General features: G+C 35.0%; 2 long non-coding RNA genes across 6 annotated transcripts; one reads left to right on the top strand and one right to left on the bottom strand.

The window, feature by feature from the left end:
• Positions 1 to 651: 651 nt before the first annotated feature.
• On the bottom strand, positions 652 to 22,461 carry LOC141375773 (uncharacterized). Of its 5 annotated transcripts, XR_012384562.1 has the most exons (14): positions 22,349 to 22,461; positions 21,911 to 22,074; positions 20,635 to 20,802; positions 20,291 to 20,350; positions 19,926 to 20,004; positions 19,539 to 19,614; positions 17,061 to 17,136; positions 16,666 to 16,742; positions 16,289 to 16,361; positions 7,119 to 7,170; positions 6,832 to 6,909; positions 5,376 to 5,529; positions 859 to 893; positions 652 to 763 (listed from the first exon to the last, which is right to left on the bottom strand). It is a non-coding gene; the product is annotated as an uncharacterized lncRNA (long non-coding RNA). The 5 variants fall into 5 exon arrangements; XR_012384561.1 differs by lacking the exons at positions 652 to 763; positions 859 to 893 and adding an exon at positions 15,918 to 15,972 and having other exon boundaries at positions 4,745 to 5,529; XR_012384559.1 differs by lacking the exons at positions 652 to 763; positions 859 to 893 and adding an exon at positions 15,918 to 15,972 and having other exon boundaries at positions 4,745 to 5,529; positions 21,911 to 22,078.
• On the top strand, positions 17,520 to 19,192 carry LOC141375785 (uncharacterized). The gene is made up of 4 exons (XR_012384598.1): positions 17,520 to 17,924; positions 18,125 to 18,212; positions 18,311 to 18,440; positions 18,558 to 19,192. It is a non-coding gene; the product is annotated as an uncharacterized lncRNA (long non-coding RNA).
• Positions 22,462 to 22,539: the final 78 nt, after the last annotated feature.

Here is a 22,539-nt window from a genome sequence, read left to right on the forward strand (position 1 = left end):
AACTGCCTCTAAGAGTCGCCAATGGAAATAAAACAGACACGCACAAAAAATGTGCGTACGCCTGCCAGAAAGCTGCCGTGAAGCTGCGCACATTCCCACGTTCAGTTCATCGTTAGTAAATCCAAACGTGAGCGATTCTGAGCGTGAAACCTGGCGTACGCAAAGTTTTTGTGCGTACGCAGCGTTGATACATGAGGCCCCAGATCTACACACACATTACCGTTTTTTAGTCAAAGTAAGGACCAGTTCTACACACACATTACCGGTTTTTAGGCAACGTGGGGATCAGATCAGCACCCTTACTAATATTAAATTTTAAACCTCAATCAAGTAATTTGACAGTAAACTGCTTTAGAATTTTCATTTGAAGAGCAGGTCAGTTTATAAAAAATGTAATTTGAATACAGAAGGAACCTCAAGATCCAAACAGGAAATGGTCCAGAATAGATTTAATAAATGTTATATTTATTATAAATAATTTCCACAAAACCTTTAAACACAAAAAAAACAGTAAACACAAAATCCATGAAACTCTCTTGCTTGTCTAAAAGCAGTTCTCATTGGGTATAACAAGCTTCCACATAACTCTTCCATGTCTGCGTGCACATTTAGTTAAGTGCAATAGCAAATAATATTAAACGGTTAGTTCACCTCAAAATGAAGATTCTTTTATTAATTCCTCTCCTTCAAATTGTTTCAATCCCTTGCTGTCTATGGAGGATGAGGAGTTCTTGCACTTCATCTAAGTTATCTTCCTTTGAGTCTGAAGAAGAATGAAGGTCTCAGGGGATTAGAGTGAGATGAGGGCAAGTAATTAATAATATAATGTACATTTTTGGGTAAACTCTTAAAACCCACCAGTATGTTCTATTTCTGTTTCTGTCGTATTTTAACTATTTGAAAAAAAAAACATTAAAAATATTTTAAAATATATTAATAAAGAACTGAACCCCACAAATGCAAAGAGACCTTCATCATATAACCAAGCCACCAAAACTCCAAATAGACATCATTTGTTAAGCATTAACTCTACATTAATAGTAAGCAGTTTATAAACACAGCTAGATGCTCTATTGTTGACTTATAAGCATGTGTAATGTGCTCAATTTTTGTGTTTTCATACTTTGTTTATAATTCATTTTTCATAACTAAATGAAGTATTGCATTATTTACAAACTGTCTAAGAATAATTGGTGTTTTTTAAGATCATTAAGAATGAGTAAATAAATGATTAAAAAACTATACAAATGAACATTTATACATTTACTATTCAGGCATATAATCAGGGCTAAAAAAAAAAGAAAAAAAAAAAGAAAATCCAATCGGTTCACTCTACACACAGCCCCACTCCTTGGTATCGAGCGCAGGCCCGGCCCTACATTTAGATGTTGTATAATATGAAATAGCAGTAAAAATTATGAAAATTGTTATGAAATAGTTTTTCAGTCATGTAGCCTAATACAAATATTTAGTACACTGCACAGTGCAATTATTATTTAAATTTATTATATCCATTATTATTAATATTAGTAAAATCTTTTTAAAAAATTTACTTTAGGCTATACTGCTATATGCTCATGCAAAATTAAACACCAGAAAATATATCGTAGGCCTATATTAAGAGCTAAATTACAGTTAGCATCATAATTAGTTCAATTATGTGCTGTAGGCTATTGATTGACCAACACCCCCTGTATACAGTTTACACACTGCAGGTCTACAGTTCTGATGTGTATTTTGAAATTCTTGTTTTAAATGACAGTAAGACATGCTATATTTAGTTTTTATAGTAAAATATACATTATAATCCAGTACAAAGTAAAATAATATTTATTAGTGGCCTATTGGCAGCGTATAGCCGTTAAGCTTATAGTCTAAGCATGTCATTTATTTATTATTAACATAAATTACAAACTAGCATCCTTATGATTTTATCTCGTTTCTGTATGTTTTTATCAAACGAAAAATGCAATGATTTATACTTTGGTTTTAATTTTATTAGAAATTTAATAGCCGTTTAGGCAACACTACTTCTACATGTCATTGGCTCTGATTGCGTTTTTTACAGATAACCTATTTACAAAGATTTTTATTAAACAAGTGCACTACCACAAGATATTTTTGTAGGTGTAAAAATCTAAAAAGTATCATTATCATATTCTTGCCTTATTCATCTTTAATATAAATTTAAAATTTAACACATTCATTGATTAAACTAGGGATGCTAACGATTACTCGATTGATTTATTGTCGGTAACCCTTTAAAACCGATAGACCTTATCGATGACCGATTAAGCATGGGCATTTAATAAGTTATGCTTTGCTCTTTGAGATGCGTCCACGATTTTACACATTACATAATCAAGTGTGCGCAGTTTAGGCTACGTTACCCTATGGAGTCGTGCACTCTCTTGACTTTGCATATTGGTTATGCACATATTGGTCATACCTATTATGCTCAGATCTCGTTTATCCGCTGGTGCTGCCATTAATCCGCTGGTCAAGTAATCAAAAAGTAGGCTACATGACGTTTAATTATGGGCAGGTTATTAAGACCAAACATTGGTTGTGCAAACTGTATTACGTTCTCTAAAATTTTAAAGTGTTTTAAGCTACATTATCTTTTATAGACTGGCATAGGCCTAAATACGCATCACGGCCAGACATTTATAGTTTATATAAAAACGAGCGTCACCGTCGCATTTGTTCACATGCTTTAAATTAATGCTTTTTGTCTGCCAAAAATAATATAATAAAGAGAACGATAAAATAACATTATTAACCGTTTAACTGTAAACATTTCTGTTCAGAACGATTAAAGTTGATCTTTTTTTTTCGGTTTTCGTTTCTGTTCCTGAAAAATTTCATTTGATTCTGTTTTTCGTTTCCGTTCCTTGAACCGGTTGGGAGCCCTGCATATAATACGTTTTTCTGCATGTTAAATAATGCTTTATTAACTCAACTTCATGTAGTTTTGAGATCTAATCTAAAGTGAGGAATATTGATGCTTTATAAATCCCTTATAAATGACAATTAAAGGCTCAGAATCATTCATTTATTCATTTATTTTCATTTTGGTTTTCTCTCTTTATTAATTCGGGGTCGCAACAGCGGATTGAACCACCAACTTATCCAGCATGTTTTCATGCAGCGGATGCCCTTCCAGCTGCAACCCATCCCTGGGACACATCCATACACATACACACTCATTTACTACGGACCATTTTAGGCTACCCAATTCACCTGTACCGCATGTAGGAGCACCTGGAGGAAACCCACACCAACACAGGGAGAACATGCAAACTTTACACAGAAATGCCAACTGACCCAGCCAGGGCTCGAACCAGCGACCTTCTTGCTGTGAGGTGACAGCACTACCTACTGTGTATCAAATAAACAATAAGTATTTGCAATCGTACCTAAACAAATACAATTACTGTAAATTTTAAACATTGCTGAATAACAGGAGTGTCGAAATACAACATAATTTGATAAAACAACAATATAATAATTTAACAATACATTACGTGTAAAGCAATTTTATATTTAGACAAGATTGCAATGATTTACCTTTCATTTGATACAGTTTCATTTGAGCATCTTGTAATAAGTAGAAATTAATAGTCATTTTTTCCCTGTATATAATGTAACTGAGCCTTATATTGTCATTTATAATGGATTTATAAAGCATGAATAGCCCTCGCTTTAGATTAGATCACAAAACTGCATGAAGTTGAGTTCATAAAGCATTTATTAACATACTAAACAACTTATTATATGCCTGAATAATAAGAATTATCAATGTTATTATGAATAGTTTATTAATCATTTACTTGCACATTCTGAATTATCTAAAAAAAAAAACACCTACTACTTTTAAATATCTGGTTTGTTAATGATGTATTTTTCATTACTAAATTAAGTATTGCATTATTTACCAAGTATGAAAACAATCATTAAGCACATTATAATTGTGCTTATAAGTCAATAATATTTGTAATTTATATTTATAAATATAATTTATAAACTGCTTACTAATGTCTATTAATGTAGCGTTAATGCTTAACAAACGTTCAACTAACTATTTGCTAATGTTTCATAAATAATTCATTGTGTGCAGTTATTATAGTGTTACCCAACATTTATATATCTTATTAATCAGGCATATAGTAATGGTTACTCTGTCTGATAATAAATGCTTTATAAACTCAACTTCATGCAGTTTTGTGAGCTAATCTAAAGTGAGGACTATTGATGCTTTATAAATCCCTTATAAATGAAAATTAAAATCTCAGCTATATTCTACACAGAAAAAAAGAAATAAATTAAAAGGGGGAGTGATTTATAGCTTTATATATATATATACATATATATATATATATGGTGAAGCAGTGGCGCGGTAGGTAGTGCTGTCGCCTCACAGCAAGAAGGTCTCTGGGTCACTGGTTTGAACCTCGGCTCAGTTGGCATTTCTGTGAGAAGTTTGCATGTTCTCCCTGCATTCGTGTGGGTTTCCTCCGGGTGCAAAGGCACAGTCCAAAGACATGCTACAGGTGAATTGGGAAGGCTAAATTGTCCCTAGTGTATGAGTGTGACAGGCCCATATGACAGGCTGGCCGGAAGGTGTAAAAAAGTCGTTATCATATGGACAAGTCTAAAACTGAAGGGCTTGTTATAAAAAGAGCCGACCCCGCAATCATACGGGACTAAGGCCAAAGAAGATATATATATATATATTTTTTTTCCATTAATTTCAAGATACACAAATGAAACTATCTAATGAAAAATAAATCTTTGCAATCTTATCAAAATATAAAATTACTGTACAGTGCAAACATCACAGAAACACTGAAATGAATCTTGTCATATTGTTAATTGTTGTTTTGAAATGATGTTGTATTTTTTATTTTGCAATGTTTAAACTTTACAGAATTTTTTAAATAAGATTGCAAAGATTTATTGTTCATTAGATACTGAGCCTTAAATTGACATTTATAAGGGATTTATCAACTATAAACAGTCCTTAGGTCACAAAACTGCATGAAGTTGTGTTATTATAGCATTTACTAACACACATGGTTACAATTACTATATGCCTGAATATAACATGTATAAATGCTCATTTGAATAGTTTATTAATCATTTAATAACTCATTCTGAATTATCTTAAAAACCACCAACTACTCTTATATACAAATAGTTTGTAAATAATGCAATACATAATATAGTAATGAAAAATGAATCAGTAACAAAGCATGAAAATACAATTAAGTCAAGTCAAGAATACAGCGTTTGAAGCTGTATTTATAAACTGCTTCCTAAAGTCTATTAATGTAGAGTTAGTGCTAAACTAATGATGTATAGTGTATACTTACTATAAAAGTGTTATTCAGATTTTTTATCTAAAGAGCCGAGATTCAGTTTTTAATATAAAAATCCAAAGCTGATCTCTGGTTTTTAGAGCCAATGGTTCAGCTTTCACCACAGCATGTACTTCCTGTTTGCTCCAGGATCTTCTCTTTATGGGACCTATGGGTGGTTAAAATATAAAAAAGTGGTTTTAGTTGCATAAATGTTCAGTCATTTTTACAACATGTGCTGTTATGTTAGTTTAATATTGTGATAGAAAATGCTAGAAAAATATGTCTTGCCTATTATTAAAAATACTTAAGATGGAGATGGATTAAAAAATACTTCCTAATAACTTCAAATCTGGTTAATGGGGTTACACTTTATTCCATAGTCCAGTTTAGACATTCTTCTAACTATGTGTAACTCTGCAACTACGTTAATTATCTCACCGTAAAGTATTATGTATTAGAGTATTTCAATAAGACTAACGCTCATCTGATTATCAGTAGAGTATTAGCAGACTGTTAGCTCAAGTTTAGCTCAAAACACTACACTGTAACAGATATCTGTTCATTACCAGTTCCTGTATTTTGTGATTTACAAGTGTTTTTTTTTTTGTTTTTTTTGTGGTGGTGAATTGCATTATGGGATGTTGATCTCTGCTCTGTGCACTTTTGATGTTGAAAATTCAACTCTACAGTTTAACAAAGTGACTTTTACTGACATTTTAGTAGTTTGAAATAATATAATGTATAAGAAATAATATATAGAGATAAATAAGTCTTTAGAATAACAGAAAATGTACCGGCAGTTTATTACAAGGTTTCTGTAGCATAATATACAACAACAACCCAAACAAAAAGTCACTTTTTTTTACTTTTTAAGATTAAAAGTTGTTGGAAGAAAGATCAAGATCCCATAATGCAATTCAAAAGCAGAAACAAACAGATTTCATAAAAACAAATTATGAAAAACTGCTAATTTAATTATTATTACTTATTTTTATTCATTTTAGAGTGTAGAGTATTAGCTGACAGTTAAGGTTACCTCAATAAAACCAACTCTCATTGGTCTCAGTAAATAGTACAGCAGACTGTTAGGTTACGCTCAAAATTAGTACAATATGACTAATTCTTATATAAATTTAGTAGAGCATTAGCAGTGTTGATTCTAACAGACAGTCTAATGGCTGTTAGTTGACAAGTAGTTGCAGTTACTTGTAGTTAGTAGTAGTAGTAGTAGTAAAGTAAATTATCAAAATAAAGTGTAACCAGATATGCAATTAGTATATTTTTCCAAAGTATTTAGCAATATTGTTTAACTAACATGAAATGAGACATCAAGTGCAACTGTACTGAAATCATCATGGAAGTAATGTGCTTCTGTCCTGTTTTACCCTACATGTTATGTAAATGAGCTTGTGCATTTGGACTTGTACAATAAAACAAGTCAGTCACAAATTAACTTTAATGATCATACCTCTCTTTTTTGTGAATGCTGGGTCTGCATCACTATCTTCACAGACACTGTACCATGGTGATGATACTTGAGGGGACTCTGAAAGTAAAAATCAAGTCTGAGAGTTGACTTCTCTGCATAAAGCTTACCAAAATATTTATTTGATTTTGTGTTGTTCTTTTTAATGGGTAAAAGCGTGTGATGGTAGCTTAAAAATAGTTTTCAAACATAGCACATACATATCATGATAAAAATAAACATTCTGAAAAAAGAAAAAATCTGATTAGAAAAATAAATAATATTTTTACCTTTTAGATTGGACTTCACCTCCTCCAAAATCACGATCCACTGTAACTTTCTCTGAATGTAAAAACCCACACAAAAATACATCATTTAAAACAATATGGTATATGTTTGCAAATACAAATGTGTATATAACATCCAGAAAATCTGGCACTGTATTACATGTTTGTGTGTAAACCCACGATTTGATCAAGATTCCCCCCTTTAAAATCTGCTGAGCGTCTGTTTTCAAGTCCCAGAAAAACTGAGTTGTGGGAACAGAGCAGTTCTCTTCTGCAGTCATACAGTCATAACACACACATACATATGAAGAGTTTGGTTGCAAAATGCGATAAACGGCATTTTTTGACATTTGGATTTTATTATTGGAAATCACTGTTCAGATGTACCTTAATCTATGTGTCAATTGCTGCCATTAATAACATTTAAGAATGCACATTTTAGGCCAAGTACAAAACGTATTTTTTTTCACAAAACGCAATATGCGTCAGACCAGTTTCTTTACAAAGTGCGATATAACAGTTAGAGAGCGTTCAGGATGCGGCGCGAGCTCAGCATCCCCTGGGAAGAGAGTCATCGCCGGTGAAGTGCTCAGAGTTTGCTCATTGATTTAGCGATAGAAGATGAAGTCTTCAACTTCACAAAAAATTATAAAAAGGCCACAAAAGTGGACCAGAATAAGATACTTCTGCGTCAACAATACACAAATGCAGCAGGGAACGAGTCTCCGCTGATGTCAAGAGAAGGCCTAGGAGCGCCTTTTTTCCTACTCCCCATCACAAGATACCTGTCTGCAAGTGTTCTTTATAAGTTTATTTTTTAAATAATTTCTTAAATGTAGCTGAGTAGCCTATCTGAAGATTTATTTATGTGGTTGCAGCTATTATTTAAAATTAATTCTTGTTGTTGTTGATTTATTACAAAGGAACTTAAAGGGCACATGTTGTTATGGAGAAAACGGTTTAGCTTTTTCACAACCAAATAAATAAGCTATTATTATTATTACAGTGAAATAATTCATTAAATATGACATAGCGAGGCAAGTTTGTGTCACGGACTCAGCTCCGCCCGCTCTAATCATACAGGTTTGGTTTTCTGCAGCGGTGTGGAAGGAGCCGCCCCCCACTCTTTCTGTACCAAGCTAAAGGTCATTTATCTAACTAACTTAATCTTACTTATCAAACAAAACATTGATTCACTAGCTTTTGGTAATGGTATTAATGTAGTATAATATAGCCAAAGGTGGATGTAGCGTTTTGCAAAAAAAAAAAATAATAAAGTTACAGTATGTTATGTTATGTTGTGTACATTCTGGCCAAATCTAACTTAGAATCTTATTATTATTAATCAATCTTTGCATATATTATTCCATGTTTGACAATGTGGGTTGGATTAATATGTAGCATTTTGGCATGTTTTTTTTTACTTAATTATAGACATAAAATTAAATAAAAAATATCCTGGATTTGAAAATATTGTGTTCCTGGCCTTCACTGAGCTCAAGTTATAGTTTAATGTACAAAAATTGTGAATGAACTTGACAGTTGATGTCCTGAAAAATAATGTCAAAATTACCAACATTTTTTTAAATGGATATATCTCGTTCTGCAATGAAACTCTTTATATACAGTTGAAGTCAGAATTATTAGCCCCCCTGAATTATTAGACAGCTTGTTTATTATTTCCCCAATTTCTGTTTAACGGAGAGAAGATTTTTTTCAACACATTTCTAAACATAATAGTTTTAATAACTATTTCTAATAATCATTTCTAATAATGGACTTATTTTCTCTTTGCCATGACGACAGTAAATAATATTAGACTAGATATTCTTTAAGACACTTCTATACAGCTTAAAGTGAAATTTAAAGGCTTCACTAGGGTAATTAGGTTAACTAGACAGGTTAGGGTAATTAGTCAAGTTATTGTATAATGATGGTTTGTTCTGTAGATTATCGAGAAAAAATATAGCTTAAAGAGGCTAATAATTTTGTCCCTTAAACGGTGTCCAGAAGAAAAAAATATTATCAGACACACTGTGAAAATTTCCTTGCTCTGTTAAACATCGTTTAGGAAATATTTAAAAAAGAAGAGAAAAATTCCAAGGGGTCTAATAATTCTGACTTCAACTGTATATATATATATATATATATATATATATATATATATATATATATATATATATATATATATATATATATATGAAAGTTATAGGAGCCATATTACTTTTCATTTAATTATAATGTTTATTTGTATACTGATTGGTTTGGGTTTCACAGTGACGTTTTATGTTTTGGTCACGTGGGCATAACTGACACCTGCTCGAACATATAAAGCGCGTGCACAATCACACAGGTGGAGGAGAGAAGGAGAGTGGGGTAGCCGTATTTTTTGTTGACCGCAAACAGCAGCGCAAACCAAGCAACGCAAAACTGTATCACAACGGCACACGCAACAATCATCACACCAACGCAATAATCGGCGCCATACAAAACAGGTATTCAAAGACACAAATTGCTGTATTGTTTTTTCATGCTTCAAGTTTACATAAAGTTTTCCATATAACATCTTGGGCTCAGTGTCTCTGTCTAAAGCCACCAGCGCGTCACAAATATAAAGGACCCTCACTGCCTCTCGAGCGACTTATAGGAGGCATCAGGAAGTCGCAATATTTTGTCAACAAAAAACGGCATCTTATCAGGAAAATCATCGCTCGCAAAATCAGCGCACAGACGAATCAGGAAGACGCCAAGTAAGTGATGCGATTGCAAACCAAATGGGCCACGTCATGTGTTCGTTTACATAGGACAGATAAGTTTATCTGTGGATATATGTGTGGATGAGGAATCTGGTTGGCATTGGTGCATGTTAAAGTTGTTTGGAATGCAAATCGGATGCGCGAGGTCGCGCGACTTACTTTGGTGTCTGTAGGAAGTCTGCACTTTGCGGCTTGTTTGTGTGATGCCGTGATGTTGTTTGGAAGGAAAATGAACTGCTGTTGAATTGAATCGAATCGTTTGAGCGTGTTCAAACGTTGCATTGTGTTTGGATGTTGTGATTCACTGAACACTGAATCAAAAGAGTCACTATGAGTCAAACTGGTGGTACCCCGTGCTCGGTTGAAGAGATGGGAAAGAAAAGGGAAAGCAAACTCACTCAAAAGGCCTTGCTGAATAAAATTGAGAGATTGCAATGTGAACGTAAACGTGCTGTTGATAAAATCAAAGTGGTGCCTGTTGACAACATGCTGGTGTCAAGTGGTCTTACAGGGGCTGGAGATGAGGACTGCAAGCTACCCATAGTACCGGTTCAGGTAAAATCTAATAAAGGAAGCAAAATTATTAATACCTATGCATTTTTGGACCAAGGGAGCACTGCAGTGTTTTGTACAGAGAACTTGATGCACAAGCTTCACCTTACAGGAAGGAAGGGGCGTATTCTTCTACGAACCATGGGGCAGGAGAAGGTTGTGAGTAGCAACATTATATCTGGTTTGGAGGTTGCAGCTCTGGAAGGAGATCGTTTTCTTGAGCTGCCAAAAGTTTATACACAAGAGTCCATGCCAGTGCACCGAGGAAATATTCCAACTAATAATTCCGAAATAGAACTCCTGATAGGAACCAATGTCCCTAAAGCACTGGAACCATTACAAGTGGTATGCAGTGTAAATGATGGACCATATGCCATTAGAACCATGTTGGGCTGGACTGTTAATGGACCACTGATGGGAGACAGTGGAGAAAGGGTTAACTGGAAACAGCCCCTGGTAATGGTTAATAGAGTGTCAGCTGTAAATCTGGATGAGATTTGGCACCAACAGTTTAAAACTGACTTCCCTGAAAACAGTCTCGATGATTATGCTGGTATGTCAAGAGAAGATCAAAAATTCCTAGAACTAGTGAGTAATTCAGTAAAACATGTGAATGGGCACTACCAAATTGCATTACCATTAAGGAGCATTGACGTCAGCATGCCAAAAAACAAGAACATTGTCGAACAGCGTTTGCATCATCTGAAAAGGAGGTTTCAGAAAGATTCATTATTTCATGCTGAATATAACAACTTTATGAATGATCTGCTTCTTAAAGATTATGCTGAGAAGGTGCCTGTAGAGGAACTAGACCGCAGTGCTGGAAAGGTATGGTATATACTACACCATGGAGTGTTTCATCCCACCAAGGGAAAGATGAGAGTTGTGTTTGACTGTGCAGCGAGTTATCAAGGAACATCGTTGAATGCTCAGCTCTTACAGGGCCCAGATCTTACGAGTTCTTTGATAGGAGTCATGACTCGTTTTAGAAAGGAACCAGTAGTAATCATGGCTGATGTTGAATCCATGTTTTACCAGGTACGGGTCTCTTCGGATTACTCAGACCTGCTTAGGTTTCTTTGGTGGCCTAATGGAGATGTGGAACAACAACCTGTTGAATACCGTATGAAGGTGCATTTGTTTGGGGCAGCATCATCACCTAGTTGTGCCAATTATGCCCTCAGAAGGTGTGCAGAGGATTATGGATGTCACTACAGTGAGAATGCAGTAGACAAATTATTGAACTCTTTTTATGTAGATGACTGCCTTGTGTCAGTTGTTACAGAGAAGGAAGCAGTGTCACTTTACCAGGAGCTGGTTTCTCTGTGTGCCAGGGGTGGGTTTTCCCTCACAAAATGGATAACCAACAGGCCTGGTGTATTGGAAGCTATCCCTGAAAGTCACAGAGCAAGAGGCATGGAAGGGTTAAACATGGAGTTGGATTCATTACCTGTGGAGAGAGTGCTGGGTTTGGAATGGTGCATAAAATCAGACTGTTTTAAGTTCAAGATTGTACTAAAGGATAGACCACTCACCAGAAGAGGAATTCTCTCTACTATCAGTTCAATTTATGACCCTCTGGGAATGCTAAGCCCTGTCATTTTAACAGCAAAGAAAATTCTGAGAGATTTGTGCAGGAGAGAAATTGGCTGGGATGACACTGTGCCGGAGTCCGTGTCAAAGGATTGGCTGAAATGGCTGCAGCAGCTGCATTTGTTGGATGTGTTTAAGGTGGACCGATGTGTGAAACCATCATGCTTTGGAGATGTTGTTACAGCCCAGTTACACCATTTCAGTGATGCCAGTCAGGATGGGTATGGAACAGTGTCTTACCTGTTGCTGAAGAACCAGCATTCAGTAATGCACAGTGCTTTCATCATGGGGAAGGCAAGAGTGGCTCCGTTAAAATCCGTAACCATCCCTAGAATGGAGCTTATTGCTGCTACCATGGCCAGTCGCATGGACATTCTTTGGAGGAAAGAGATGCATATGGATCTTTTGGATTCTGTGTTTTGGACAGACAGTACATCTGTGCTCAAATACATCCGAAATGAAACCTCACGATTCAAAGTTTTCGTTTCTAATCGGGTCTCTCAAATCCTGAAAGTTTCCAGTCCTGAGCAGTGGAGGTATGTGGACACTGCAAGCAATCCAGCTGATATGGCATCTAGAGGTGTTAAGGTGGATGTGTTTATTCAAAACACTACATGGGTGTCAGGGCCTCACTTTCTTTTACATCCGGAGAGTGAGTGGCCTGTAAACAAGGACGTCAACTACCTTTCACCTGAAGACCCCGAGGTCAAAAATGTTGCTGCAACAAACGTTACACAACTCAAAGAAGATTCAGTCACTTACCTGATCAAGTATTTTTCTTCCTGGACACGCCTTAAGAAATCCGTAGCATGGTTCTTGAGGATCAAGGACTGGCTCATGTCTTGTTTAAAGGAAACAAGGCACTTTCATCAGACCGTTGTACAGTCTGACAACAATGCACAGCAGAGCTCCTCCGTGGCAGAGGAGATTGATTATTTTAAAAGGACAAGCAGTAAACTTACAGTGGAGGACTTGGACCGGGCTGAGCTTGCCATCATTAAATTCTGTCAGGGACAGAGATTTCCTGAAGAGCTAGCCAGTCTGGAGAAAGGGCAACATGTTAAAATATCCAGTCACCTCCATAAACTCTGTCCACAGCTGCAAGATGGAATCCTGAGAGTTGGTGGTCGTCTCTGTAGGTTGGCTATGCCTGTGGAAGTTAAACACCCTATAATATTAACAAAAGATCTTCACATTTCAGAACTCTTGCTGAGACATATCCATCAGGAAGTGGGGCATGGTGGACGGAACCATATGCTGTCCAAATTGAGGGAGAAGTACTGGATAACTGGTGTCAGTGTAGCCATAAGGAAAGTACTGTCCAAATGCATCGTCTGTCGCCTCTAAATGCTCTGCCAGTTTACCAGCAAATGGCAGACTTGCCACACGAAAGAATAGTCCCAGATGAACCACCATTTACTCGAGTGGGAGTGGACTATTTTGGACCTTTTGAGGTTAAGAGCCGAAGGAGCATGGTAAAGCGGTATGGGGTTATATTTACCTGTCTTGCCATTAGAGCTGTACACCTTGAGGTTGCTCCATCTCTGGATACGGACTCATTCATTAATGCACTCAGGCGTTTCATTTCCAGAAGGGGACAGGTGCGAGAGATCCGTTCAGATAACGGAACTAATTTTGTAGGTGCAGAACGTGAGTTGAAAGCTGCTATTAAACAGTGGAACCAGGGGCAGATCAATGATCTTTTGCTGCAGAAGGGAATCAGATGGAGTTTTAACCCACCGGCTGGCTCTCATCATGGAGGATCATGGGAGAGGTTAATAAGATCAGTGCGTAAAGTCCTTAAATCAATGTTTAAGGTGCAAAACCTGGATGAAGAAGGTCTTCACACAGTGCTCTGTGAGATTGAAGCCATCATCAACAGCCGTCCAATCACCAAGGCTTCCATGGATCCAAATGACCTGGAAGCACTAACTCCAAACCACTTGTTGCAGTTAAAGACTTCACCATCATTACCCCCAGGGTTGTTCCAACCGACAGACATGTATGCACTTAGGAGGTGGAAACAGGTACAATACATGTCCGATCTATTCTGGAAGAGATGGGTTAAGGAATACTTACCTCAGCTACAGGAGCGTCAGAGATGGATTGGAGTTAAGAGGAACCTCGTTGTGGGAGATCTTGTGATCATTATGGACAGCACAGCTCCTAGAAATTCTTGGCCAACAGGTCGAGTGATCCAAACCTTCCCAGACCGAGGAGGATTTGTCCGTCAAGTACGGATTAAAACAAAAACCAGCTGTTTGGAAAGACCTATTACCAAGGTCTGCTTGCTGCAGGAGGCTGAGTTTGATTAAATATGAACTACAGTTAAATTCTTTTCTTTTTTTTGATAATTCCTTTTGTGGATTATTTTTTTTTTGTTTTTTTTTTTGTGGATTTTGCCATTAGGACACAAAGAAGAAAAGTATGGACATTTTACTGTTGGACTTTACAGTTGAACTTTTGTGTGTTTGATTTATGTCTCCTATCTGTAATTTTGGATAATTATTATGTGGTGATCTAATAATTAGGGGCTGGTGTATAGGAGCCATATTACTTTTCATTTAATTATAATGTTTATTTGTATACTGATTGGTTTGGGTTTCACAGTGACGTTTTATGTTTTGGTCACGTGGGCATAACTGACACCTGCTCGAACATATAAAGCGCGTGCACAATCACACAGGTGGTTTTTTGTTGACCGCAAACAGCAGCGCAAACAGCAGCGCAAACCATGCAACGCAAAACTGTATCACAACGGCACACGCAACAATCATCACACTAACGCAATAATCGGCACCATACAAAACAGGTATTCAAAGACACAAATTGCTGTATTGTTTTTTTCATGCTTCAAGTTACATAAAGTTTTCCATATAACATCTTGGGCTCAGTGTCTCTGTCTAAAGCCACCAGCGCGTCACAAATATAAAGGACCCTCACTGCCTCTCGAGCGACTTATAGGAGGCATCAGGAAGTCGCAATAAAAGTATATACAGTTGAAGTCAGCCCACCTTTTTAAAACTTTTTTACAAATATTTCCCAAATGATGTGTAACAGAGCAGGGAATTTTTTCATAGTATGTCTGATAATATTTTTTTCTTCTGGAGAAAGTCTTATTTGTTTTATTTCAGCTAGAATAAAAGCAGTTTTAATTTTTTATGAACCATTTTAAGGTCAATATTATTATCCCTCCAATAACTTGCCTAGTTACCCTAATTAACTTAGTGAAGCCTTTAAATGTCACTAAGCTGTATAGAAGTGTCTTGAAAAATATCTAGTCAAATAATTTTTACTGTCATCATGGCAAAGAGAAAATAAATCAGTTATTAGAGATGAGTTATTAACACTGTTATGATTAGAAATGTGTTTAAAAAATCTGCTTTCCATTAAACAGAAATTTAGTACAAGAAATAAACAAGGGGGCTAATAATTCTGACTTCAACTGTATATAATTAAAAATATATATTTTATATATAATTTTATAAATATTTTATAAAAAAATATTTTATATATTTTTATATATAATTTATAATTTTTATTTTGAAAAATATAATTTAGACAGTAGTACTCAAGGGTCCAGGGGTCTGTTCTTCGGACCTCGCTTAAATAATCTAAGAATATATTACAGATCCTGGATCTTTTAATCTTGATAACTCATCTTAGGCTAATTTGGTTCTTTAAAAAAGTTTGCGAATCAGATTAAACTGATCTGAGAGGTGTTGTGACTGTGTGTTGTGACAGATCTATCGATCCTCAAAATCATTATCAGCAATACAACGATTGGCTGACGGCACAGCAGCTTGATGACATCTGATTAATGCACAGTTATCAAAATTACATGAAATCCGTAGTAAACGGTTCGTTGAATCTGATATGCAATAACAGAGTTGTGAGTTACATGCTGGAGCAGAGCAGTTCTCTTCCTCTGTCATATGGTCATCCTTCAATAAAAGCTGAATATAAAAAATATATATTAGTTAGACAGCAATACTCAAGGGTCGCGGTCCCCACTATGTCAGACCTTACTGTGTGTGTATTGAGGACTAAGTGTGTTTCACAGCTTCTCTAACATGCCTCTGGTCCCCACAATGTCAGTGCATATGTTCACCAATTAGGACACACACTCTGTTTCATTTCTATATTTTGATTAAGTTAAATAGTTACAATTAAATACACCACTACTACAACAACAACTACTATCACTACTACAACTAATAATAATAATAATAATATTAAAAATAATTGTTATTATTATTATTATAAACACACCTCAGAGTTGTGGTTCTCCTACTGGAGCAGAGCAGTTCTCTTCCTCTGTCATATGGTCATCCTTCAATAAAAGCTGAAAAAAAAAAATAAAATATATATATTTTAGTTAGACAGTAGTACTCAAGGGTCCCGGTCCCCACTACGTCAGACATTACTGTGTGTATTCAGGACTAAGTGTGTTTCACAGCTTCTCTAACATGCCTCTGGTCCCCACAATGTTACACTAGTGCATATGTTCATACATTAGGACACACACTCTGTTTCATTTCTATATTTTGATTAAGTTAAATAATTACAATTAAATGCACTACTACTACAACAACTAGTAATAATAATAATAATAATAACAACAACAACAACAATATTAATAAACACACCTCATCAGAGGGTTGTGGGTCTCGTACTGGAGCAGAGCTGTTCTCTCCTTCTGTCATACGGTCATACTTCAGCAAACCTGAATATAAAAATATATATATATTAGTTAGACAGCAGTACTCAAGGGTTCCGGTCCCCACAATGTCAGACCGTACTGTGTGTGTATTCAGGACTAAGTGTGTTTCACAGCTTCTCTAACATGCCTCTGGTCCCCACAATGTTACACTAGTGCATACGTTCACCAATTAGGACACACACTCTGTTTCATTTCTATATTTTGATTAAGTTAAATAATTACAATTAAATGCACTACTACTACAACAACAACTACTGCTACTACTACTACTACTACTACTATTACTAATAATAATAACAACAACAACCATAATAAACACACCTCATCAGAGTTGTGAGTCTCGTACTGGAGCAGAGCAGTTCTCTTCCTCTGTCATATGGTCATCCTTCAATATAAGCTGAATATAAAAAAATTTATATTAGTTAGACAGCAGTACTCAAGGGTTCCGGTCCCCACTATGTCAGACCGTACTGTGTGTGTATTCAGGACTAAGTGTGTTTCACAGCTTCTCTAACATGCCTCTGGTCCCCACAATGTTACACTAGTGCATATGTTCACCAATTAGGACACACACTCTATTTCATTTCTAGATTTTGATTAAGAAAATAATTACAATTAAATGCACTACTACTACAACAACAACTACTACAACTACTACTACTACTACTACTACACAGCAAATTTTTTGGAGTTGAAAAATTAGGAGTTAGGCAAAAAAGTGTGAGAGTAAATTTTTTTGAGTTTATTTTTAAACTTTAACACGATTTTGTGTTATGGGATACCCCTTGCTGTGTTGTATTTTGGAGTTCATTCTCTGGTGTTCAGAAACGTGCTTTAACTCCTTACTGGAGTTAAATTTTTAGAAAGTTTAGAAAGTTTTAGAAAGCTTTTTCTAAATGTTGGATGTTTTGTAGCAGAAGTGTGTTTTGCTGTAGCTGTTTCATTTTGTACTGTGAGGCTAGTGACTGCATGTGGCTAACTTAGCATAGCATGTTAGCTTTTCCAATGTGGCAGTTTTTTTTTAAAAAATGTTGTGGATTTGAACAAGCTAACACTAGCTAATAATCTTTTCTTCCCCTGTGTTTCTAAAAATATGTGTTCTGCTGTCAAAAAGGTGGTAGGCCTACTTGATCAGATGGAGAAACCTGCTGTTCACATTTCAAATAGGCTAACTTACACAACGAGGTAATGTCAATATCTTTTATCCAGCAATAGAGCTTTATGTCTGTAAGATTTAATATGTGTAATATTGCTCATGAAATGTTTTGGATTGTATCATGATTTAGTCGTGACCGTGAGAGTATGCTGTTTTCAGCTATATTTACATTACATTTTCAATCACACTAACATAAGTTGTTAAATAACATTTATCTTTTTTATTTCAGGCCACGAAGCTGATAAAAGTGCAATTTGGAGGCAAGAAAAAATATATTAAACTGGAAGAAGATTGTTTCTTGGATTTTTTCAGTGCGGGTGAGTTTTAGTGTAACAGAGTTTTTTTTTTTAATTATAATAATAATAAGTCATTTTGAAATTTATTTGATAAATTATACATTGTTGTTATGTTGTAGTCCAGCACAAGTTTGTGATACCAGAGGATACAGCATCGAAAGTCACAGATGACCATGGCAAAGAGGTGGATGAGGATGTATTTCAAGAACTTGCAACAACCAAAGAAACATGTCATCCACACTAATGATGGTAGGTTATTTAAGAACATTTTTATAAATTTTGAAAGTTGGTCTCATGACTCAAAGTGAAAGTGTGCATTTCAGAACCATTTACTGACACGTGTTGTTGTTGTTGTTTTTTCATCAGATTTGACTGTCCTGCAGCAAGGGGCTGTTAAAGTGCCCTCCTCCCCAAGTATGACAGATACATTGTCTGTGTCAAGCAGTTTGAGCAGCAGTGATTCTGGATCTCAAATTATTCAACCTTTAATGGGCAGTGTCCAAAAAAATCAAAGTTTTTTTTAAACTTCCATATACATAGAAATTATACCGTAAACATTACAAAATAACGTTACATAATGAATGCATTTTAAAGTAAAACATAGTATAAACACAGTTATTAGATTTAGTTTTTTTTTGTTAAAAAAATGTTAATTTTGGTTATCTTTCTAAATACTTTTTTTTCTTCGTTTCAGAAAATCGAGCAAATTCTAACATCAAAGCCAGCAGAGTTGACTGTGATTGAGGAGTATGACAAGATATTTTTTTACTGCTTTTGATTCCTGTGAAGTTAATTTTATATAATGTAATGTGTTGATTGTCTCATGCAATTTTACTAAGTCATTGGTTTTAGTTGGCACTAGCTGCTAACATATATTAATTGTAAATGTTTTGCTGTTAAATTTAATGCTGTGATGACAATTAATTTCAAAGTGTGTACATCGATGGAAATTCTAAATCTAATGTGTGGATTTGCATGAATAAAAGCAGTAAGTAAAGAGTATTGCATCAGTTCAGTCATTTTCGTATATATATATATTTGTTTGAAGTACACTTTAACTCTAAAAAGTGTTACATTTTAACATTGGTAAGGAGTTTATATTATACCCAAATGTAAAAGTACTCTCTGTAGGAATACAATTTTAACTCCAGAAAGTGTTATAATCTAACTCCAAAAAATGTGTTAAAATTCAACTCCAAAAGCAGAGTGATTTTAACTCTGAATGGGAGTACATTTGATGGTCACGCATGTACACTCAGATTGAGTTGATTTTGAATCCCAGGGAGTTTATTCCAAAGACCAGAATTTGCTGTGTACTAATAATAATAACAACAACATTAAACACACCTCATCAGAGTTGTGGGTCACGTACTGGAGCAGAGCAGTTCTCTTCCTCTGTCATATGGTCATCCTTCAATATAAGCTGAAAATAAAAAAAATTATATTAGTTAGACAGCAGTACTCAAGGGTTCCGGTCCCCACAATGTCAGACCGTACTGAGTGTGTATTCAGGACTAAGTGTGTTTCACAGTTTCTCTAACATGCCTCTGGTCCCCACAATGTTACACTAGTGCATACGTTCACCAATTAGGACACACACTCTGTTTCATTTCTAGATTTTGATTAAGTTAAATAATTATAATTAAATGCACTACTACTACAACAACGACAACAACTACTACTACTACTAATAATAATAATAATAATTATTATTATTATTAAATTTAAACACACCTCATCAGAGGGTTGTGGGTCTCCTACTGGAGCAGAGCAGTTCTCTTCTTCTCGTCATATGATCATACTTCAATGAAAGCTGAATATAAAAAACACAAAATAATAATTAGACAGTAGTACTCGGCTCCTGGTCCCCACTATGTCAGACCGTACTGTGTGTGTATTGAGGACTAAGTGTGTTTCACAGCTTCTCTAACATGCCTCTGGTCCCCACAATGTTACACTATTGCATATGTTCATAAATTAGGACACACACTAAGTTAAATAATTACAATTAAATGCACTACTACAGCAACAACATCTACTACTACTACTACTACTACTAATAATAATAATAATAATAATAATAATACTAATAAACATACCTCATCAGAGTTGTCGGAGCAGTTTTCTTCTGCAGTCATATGGGCATCCTTCAATGAAAGCTATTTAAAAACAGCTTTGTTATATAAGTCATGTCATGACTATAAAGCTTTCATGACAGTCTTATGAACCCCCCTTTAAAGTAAAGCATTACCCAATTAATTAAACTTTTTTACCCATTAAGACACGAAGAAGATATTAAGAGATTGATTTCATTATCTCTTATGGATGATGCAAACTCTTTATTTTTGAACAGATTTACCCTTAATCTATATTAACATTAAAAAACTCTTAGCTTTGCTGAATGTATTAAGGATTAATGTATTAAGTAATCAAAATGTCAAACCTTTCTCCAAGGCCAATCACATGCGCCATAGTCAAACGTTATTTCCTCTCCAAAGAAAATATCCCTGATTGCAAAAAGGCACAAATGAGGTTTTCTCTGAACAACGATCTTATTGACAGTGCAGTTAGGGTGCAGATCGTCCTCATGATCGGCATCAATGCTGCAAAACTAAGAGAAAAGAGCAAGCAACATTTTAATTATGCCCTCTCATAGCAATAAAAAGCTAAACTATGGCATGAATACAAACACAATGAATATAATATATACATGTACATTTGAATGGGGAAAACACTTAACCACCTGTTCTTGTTTTACCATATAAAGTCAAACATAAAGACAGTATTTTTATTATATCTCATATATGCTTTGCTTCCACAAGGTCTATCATTTGTACTCAACCACAAAACTTCCTTTGATAAATGTGGACAACGCAAACTCTGACCTAAAAGATTTAATGAAATGTGTAGGGTTCAAAAACTACAAAAACCTCACATTAGCATCCTCTCTGTGTGTGAATTATAAATACAGTAAACCTTTTGAAGTGGATCAGAACCTTTCCTCAATGTTGTTCTAATACTATTGAACACCTGTTCTTCTTTCTTAGGACAGTTTTAAAGAACTTTTTTTCCACTTCAATTGTTTACAGGTCACACTTTACAATCAGGTTTTATTAGTTAATGTACTTACTAACATGACCTAGTAATGAACAATGCATGTACAGCATTTATTAATCAGTTTAACATTTACTATTTACTAATGCATTATTCAAATCTAAATTCATGCTTGTACCAGTAATAATGCATTGCAATAATTAATGCATTGTGCGTGTTCAACTAGTAATGAACAACTTTATTTTCATTTACTAAAGTTAACAAACATGAACAAACACTGTAATAAAGTATTATTTATTGTTCATGTTAGTAAATGCATTAACCAGCATTAACTAATTTAACCTTATTGTAAAAGGCTACCAGTTGACAGCAAATAAATAAATAAAACACACACAGTGAACATTTATGTACTTTTATATATGTTTTACACTAAGTTATATATTTATAATTATTTATCTAAAATAAAACGTTTCTACACGTCATAGAACAATAAATTAAGTACATTTCTAGGACCAGATAGCCCCACATTTTAATTATAACCTCTAACGTTATATTACTACATTAACGTATAAATAGTATATAATAGTGTTATTTCAGGATTAACGTTAAATGTTTAAAGCAATTAACCATTTAAAAAGTACGATACAAGAACTATGAAAACATACCTTAGTAACCTTCTATATATTCGGTTTCCAGTGAATGGGTCTTGTCAGTGGAGCTGGTGATGTGTTTCTCCGCATCTTTTAATGGTTTTATCCTCCGTCGATCCATTTAGCCGCCCGGTGATTGGTGACTGTCTGACCGCGGCTCATGCACTCCACCCCGGCCTCTGACTCACGTAGCACCGGGCAGTTAGCACGTTAGCACATTAGCGCGAGTAACTTTTACTCGTGTAAACAAGTTAAATTACATACCGAACTGTAGTTTGTGTCTTATCAGTGTTATATTAATACGTAATTTGAAACAACATCGATTAAAACACCCAGGAAATTAGTTAAAACATTTAATTAACTATACCTGATAACTGTCAAAATATGCAACATAAGTATTTGTCATATAACCTATTTTATTACATTATGATGGTGAAAAACATTCTAACTTACCCAAAAATTCGAATAATTTGATGATAGATCTTAATTAAATTGATTAAAGTCGGATTCATTTATGAGATTGCGCATGTGCAGTAGACAGAGTGTGTGAATTGCGTCAAGTGTGTGTCAGGGTGCAGTACCGCCATCCGACTACAGGACCGCTATAGAGCAGTGCGCCGACACACACTTACACACTCAATTCA

Source organism: Danio rerio, chromosome 8, assembly GCF_049306965.1.
Source record: "Danio rerio strain Tuebingen ecotype United States chromosome 8, GRCz12tu, whole genome shotgun sequence".
NCBI lineage: Eukaryota > Metazoa > Chordata > Actinopteri > Cypriniformes > Danionidae > Danio > Danio rerio.